The 6,611-nt window shown below is 37.8% G+C and overlaps 1 pseudogene; it reads left to right on the top strand.

Annotated features, from left to right (window-relative positions):
* Positions 1 to 2,821: 2,821 nt before the first annotated feature.
* LOC102832824 lies at positions 2,822 to 3,329 on the top strand (annotated as a pseudogene).
* Positions 3,330 to 6,611: the final 3,282 nt, after the last annotated feature.

Raw genomic sequence — 6,611 nt, 5'->3', positions numbered from 1 at the left:
TTTCAAGAAGTGGTTGGTGAGTTTGAACCACCACTTTGTGGTCCAGTGCTTATCCTTCAGCACCACGCCAAGACACTGAAAATAGTGTACAGAAAAAAACACATCTTATTACAAATCCTTCTTGTTTCCCCTTCTATTTGAAATGTAGATTCAGTGGTTACGAATTGGGCTGCTAATCTCACAGTCAGCAGTTCGAAACTACCAGTTGTTCCGAGGGAGAAAGATGAGATTTTCTGCTCCCGTAAAGATTTACAGTCTTGGAAACCCTATATAGGGTCACTATGAGTCAGAACCAACTCTGTGGCATGCAACAACAACAACAAATGCTAAAACACGTACGTACACACAGGTGTGCACAAAACCACACAACTAATACTTGAAATGTAAAGTATGCTGGCCATTGAGTTTGAAGTTAGATTCAAGGGAAGGAGGGGAAACAGAAGGGCCAAATCTTTATTAATGGTGTCAAGAATTCATTGTGGCACAGTTGAATCATATGGCAATTTAAAAAAAGAAAGACACCATCACCATCCATAACCACCATCCATTACCATTGAGCCAATTCCAACTCATGTAACCCTATAAGACAGAATAGAATAGCTCTATAGAGTTTCCAAGGCTATAATTCTTTACAGAAGAAGACTGCCTCATCTTTCTCCAGAAGGCCTGGTAGATTTGAACCACTAACCTTTCCATAAGCCCAATACATTATACTGTACCAACAGTGTCCATTCCCCAGAGACTTGAGAAGTTTCATTGATGTCATGGATAGTGCACAGATAGCTCTGATGTTATATATAAAAGCTGCTCCTTGGAGACCCCCTACAGGGTCATTATGGGGTAGAACCAACTCAACAACAATTAATAATAACCTATATAATATGTAGGTTAAAAAAAAAGAAATCACCTTTCTCAGTTTCACCACACTGTCTTAACATTTATTCGTAATTGGATGACAGTGATCTATTTGCCTCCTTAGAATCTTGTAGCAGATAGTTAAGACACACTGGATTTTGGCTCTTTTCCCAAATTCGCATCAATGATCAGATATATACCAAAATACATAGATCCTATATTTGAACTGGAGAAGGCTAAAAGTAAAACAGTCTATGATGAAAGAGAGAACAAGCTGTCCTCAACTAACTCTGCTTGAGAGACAAGTAATAAAGAGAGAACAAGCTGTCCTCAACTAACTCTGCTTGACAGACAAGCAGAAGACTGTTTAATCCTAGGACACAATGGGAAAGAAAGATTAACCACATCTGCATAGGGCATAGTGTTAAGCAGCCTTCCAGTTCCACTTGAAGCCAGCTCAATGAATACATTGTGTTTTTCATTCCCACAACAATCCTGTCAAGTAGATATTATCAGCTCACTTCTAGTAAAGGAAAGATATCCAAAGATCAGTCAAGACCCTTTCTATATTTGCCAGACTCTTTGGTTATTGAATTCTATTTCAAACTATTTTAAGTAAAAGAAAAAAACAGTGTTTACACAATCAAAATATCAATATGAGGTGTGTCTTGAAACATGGATGGATGTAGTCTTAAATGATGCTGCCATAGCTCAGTGTTTCTATCCTTTACAGAGGAGAAAGGCATGGTTGACGCATGATGTCCATTAGCAGCCCAGACTTACATTTTTAGAGCTTCGAACTCCAGCATCAAGAGTGTTTTCTCCTGACGGGCAGAGGGTCTGTGTTCGGGGCTGCAGCCGTTATTGGTCGGAGGGACACAGCTTCCTTCATCCTTGTAGTCATTCAGGCACGGAGCAGGCCTATGATGGGTACTGCAGAACTGGAGTTGTCCTCAGGGCCTGTGCCAACAAATGTTAAAATTAAGCCCTATAACACTGGTCCTGTCCTTTATTGAGAGTGTCAGTGCATGGTGCCAGCCCCTGCTTACACTATAGAGATAAAGAACTATAAGGATGGGGTCTGGGTTACTACATGTCCAAATATATCTCTTTATCAATGTAGTATTTTTGAAGAAATTGATGATCCATCAAATTTGGTTTGGGCCAGAGTTAAAGCTGGTGGTGGTGGTGTGCCATGGAATTAGTTGTGACTCATAGCGACCCTGCATAGGGTTTCTGAGAATGCAAATCTTTACAGGAGCAGAATGTCTCATCTTTCTCCCATTGAACAGCTGGTCATTTTGAACTTCTGACCTTGATGCTAGCAGCCCAACTTGTAACCACTACACTACCAGAGATCCTTAGAGTTAAAGCTAGGGTTGGACAAAAAGAATCTGCCTATGGGGGAGACAAAAGATTTTATTGTATGGCTACTAGGGACAATTGGACCACCTAAACTGGAACTCAGAAGAAAGTAGAACCAAATCATTATTGATATATTTCACCCATTGATTATCATAAATGGAAAAGAGAGGGCAAATTTGATTATGAAGATACTTGCTACAGTTTCTTGTATGATGTGTATGTGAGAATTAATGGAAGTGATACCATAGATCTCTGGGTGGATGGCTGTACTGTAATGCAGTATTGGTCAAGCATTCCAAAGCTTGTCCTCAGTGAATGCTGAGTATTGTGTTTCAGCAGAAATCTTCTCAGATACATGGACAGTTAGAATGGAAAAGTCACAAGAATACTGTATTACCTTTTCAGATAAGAGCACAACATAGTCTATTTGGATTCCAAGTGTTACTGCTGTCTTATTCTTTCTAGTATTTGCCCTCATATTCATATTTTGTCATATTAACAAGTTAAATTGTTTGAAGAGAAAAACATATCACATTATCCAAGTCCTTAGTCATTGTTGTAAAATGTGCCACTTCAGAGACAAATCCTGAGTCAAAAAAACATGTATGACTCATCACATCATATTGTCCTAGAAAAGGAAAAGGTGGTCAGTGAAGAACTGTCTCCAGCTAGTTACAAGCATTCATACAGAAGGCATTCCAAGAAAAGTGAAGCATATAGAAGTTTCTAGTGAAACTGAAGTAGTGATAATTGAAGAAAATCGTATGACCTGGGCCAAGTGAGGCCTTTGACTCCAGTAAGATCAAAGAATTCTTCCCATTCAAAGAGCAGCCAGTCTGAGTCCTGCAGCATTACTTTAAACTTGTAACACTCCAGAAATGGTTCTGATAGTGGCCTTGTGGAATCAGGCTTCTTATCTAACTCAGAATTTTCCCTAAATAATAAAACGAAAATAAATACAGAGAGACAAAACTCCATTATACTAAGAAACCCTACCACCTTGTTTGGATATGATAAACCACACATGCTAGTGGACCTGCAGGTGAATAATGGTGGGAAAGAGTACTTGATTGGTTATACTTCCAGCAGATTCCAAATAGTTTTCATAAAGGCAGCTAAGACGCACCAACTTTGAAGAATCTGATTTTCTGAGTTTTTCCTTTTGGATTTTATAAAAAGATCATGAATTCAGAAACAAAATCAACTATTGATAGTAACCAGACAGATAAAAGTGTGAAGAGCCTGTTCAGCACAGTTACCTTTCATCTAAAAACTGCAAAGACACTTAGAAAAAAAAAAAAACAGAGAATATTGAATTCTGTGAAACTTTTCATCTAAATGGACTCCATCTAGATGAGCATTCTCCTATACTCCAGCTTTCTATGACCGCAGGTGTTACTGCTGTCCTACTGCACTAGTTGAGGCTTTGTGTAACTCAACTGGACCAGGATTCTCCGTGATTTGGCCATTCACATATAGTCATTCTCCATGATAAGATCTGATAAAATGTAATCAAATCCACAATGAAGTCTGCTATGACCAGTCTGTCAATGGAAATGATGCTTCCTCAGGGATGTGGCCTACTTCCAATATACTGGACACAGATTGCTGCTTTCTACTGGATCTGGATCTTACATCTGGCTCTTCATCCTACTTCTGGTTCTTTGAACTTGAGCAAGTTGCCTGTTCTATGACTTGCTGATCCAAGGAGTTGTCAGAAGCCTGCCTTCTTACTTGCCTAATTTGCCATCTAACCTGATGAATTTGGTTCATCAGTCCTACAGCTATATGAGTAAGAAGCCTCCAGTCTGACATCTGACCAGTGGACTTCAGAGTTTCCCACTTCTACAACTGTGTGAGCCACTTTGTTGATACAAACTTCTCTTTATATACACATTTATAAGCTTCACTGGTTTTGCTTCTTTAGAAAACCCAGACTAAGACACCTATTTAGACATTAAAAGAGCTGGAGCAGTAATGCATTTTTTTTTTTTTCTTTTCTGTGCCTATGTATGGTGTTTATTTTTGAACGTTTATGTGTACAACATTTGCATATGCTTAATTTCATTCTGAAATTCTGAAAGCTTTTCAGAATTTTTTCAAAACAAATTCAAACAGAAGGAGTAAAAAGTATGTAAATAGAAATGTGTATATTTTTATGAGACATTCTATGTCAAGATTTTTAAATAAAATGTTTATTAACTTAAAGAAAAAGAAAAAAAAAGAAGAGTGCTTTCTCCCAAAGTTCTGGTTAGTGTTGTTAGCTGTGTAAGTGTTCTATAAGAAAGGAGAATCAATAGAATATATATATGTGTGTGTGTGTTATTGCTATTGTTAGTTGCCATCAAGTTGTTTCCAATTCATGATGATCCCTATGCACAAGAGAACAAAATACTGGTCAGTAAAAGCGCCACTTTCAAAATTGTATATCTGCGACCACTGATGCTACATTCTTTGTTATATGATCCAGTTTCTTGGATTATTTGCTTAGCATACAGATTGAATAGGTATGATGAAAGGACACAACCTTGGTGCATACCTTTTCTGATTTTAAACTTCAGGACGATTCACTGTTCCCTTGTTCTGTTCTAATGACTTTCTCTTAGTGTATGTACAGGTGCTTCATGAGAACAATCTGGAATAGCCATTCTTCACAATGTTATCCATAGTTTGTTATGATTCACACAGTTGAATGTCTTTGCATAATCAATGTTGGTGATGGTCATATACCATGGAGTCGGTTCAGACTCATAGTGATCTTGTATAGGGTTTCTGAGGCTGTAAATCTTTACAGGAGCAAAAAAAAAGCCTCATCTTTCTCATATGGAACAGCTGATAGTTTCAAACTGCTGACCTTGAGGTTAGCAGCCCGAGTTGTAACCACTATGCTACCAGAGCTCCTTTACATAATCAATAAAAAACAATAAAACATCTTTCTGGTATTTTCTGCTTTCAGCTAATATCCATCTGAGATAGCAATGATACCCTTGTTCCACGTCAATTTCTGAATAGTCTTAAATTTCTGCAGCTCCCAGTCAATGTACTATTGCAATCAATTTTTAAGTATCTTCAGCAAAATGGTACTTGTATGTAATATTAAAGATATTGTTTGATGATTTATGCATTCTGTTGTGAAACCTTTCTTTGAAATGGGCACAAATATGGATCCCTTCCAATCATTTGGCCAGGCAACTCTCTCCCACATTTCCTGACATAGCCATGTGAGTACTTTTAGTGCTGCATACGTTTTTTGAAACATTTCAACTTACATTTTGTCAATTCCTAGAACCTTGTTTTTCACCAATGCCTTTAGTACTTCTTCCTTCAATACCATCAGTTCTTGATCATATGGTTCATCTTGGAATGACTGAACATCCATTCTATTATGAACAGCAATACTATTCATAAGGTTTTCAGTGAATAACCATTTAGAAGTAGTCTGCTTCTTCTTCTTAGTCTGTCTTAGTATGGAAGCTCTGCTGAAACATTTCCACCATAGGTGAACCAGAGATATTTTAAATATCACTGGCATAGCTTCCAGCATCACAGCAACACAAAAGCAAACATGTATGACCAGCTGACAGACAAGTGGTACTCGTCAGTACTAGTTCCTATTAACACCACCTCTAGCAGAGAAAAGATAGCCAAGTCTATTTTTAGGTTTGACAAGTCATGAATTCTATACCTTAGTCTCCTCTTTTATATAGCACTTATCACAAGGGCAAATATGACTTTTTAGTCATCATTTTATTACACTAGACTTTCATCATAACAGGCCCAGGGTCAATATTTGCTGCTGTTTATCATTGTCTCCCTAGTTCTGGCACAGGATCTGGTACATACTACATTCCTAGCATATATTAAATGACTGCATGAGTGACTTAGGTGGTCAGCTTGAATATAAAACAAAACAGGAAACTACTAGAACATCGCAACAATTCCTCAGTTTTGTCTGATACTAGGAACAAAGTCCTGTGGACTTCGTGAAGCCCTCTAATACAAGAAAGGCAATTTAAAAACCAACAGGGAAGAACTTGTGCTCTAAATTCTTTTAGATTTACATGTGAACTTTGTCCCTTCTAGATACCTGCTTTGTCACCTTCAAGATATTATTTTTCCTTCCTAAACCTCAGTCTTGTTATTCATAGGACTTATTCATAGAGTTGCTGGAAATATCAAATGAGAATTCAAACTGACAGATGAATGGTCGCGTGTGTACATGTATTGATGTTGCTATTATTGTTAAGTGCTGTCAGTTTGGTTCCAATGCAGCGAGACCCTGTATGGAGTTGATGAGAAGGGGCTAGTGGGTTTGAACTACCAACCTTGAAATTAATAGTTCAGTGCTTATCCTGCTACACAACATTGGAATCCCAAGTGTGTGTGTGTGT

Source organism: Chrysochloris asiatica, unplaced genomic scaffold (assembly GCF_000296735.1).
Source record: "Chrysochloris asiatica unplaced genomic scaffold, ChrAsi1.0 scaffold00235, whole genome shotgun sequence".
NCBI classification, from domain to species: Eukaryota; Metazoa; Chordata; class Mammalia; order Afrosoricida; family Chrysochloridae; genus Chrysochloris; species Chrysochloris asiatica.
Note: the sequence above shows the minus strand (reverse complement) of the source record. Positions and strands in the feature narration are given on the sequence as shown.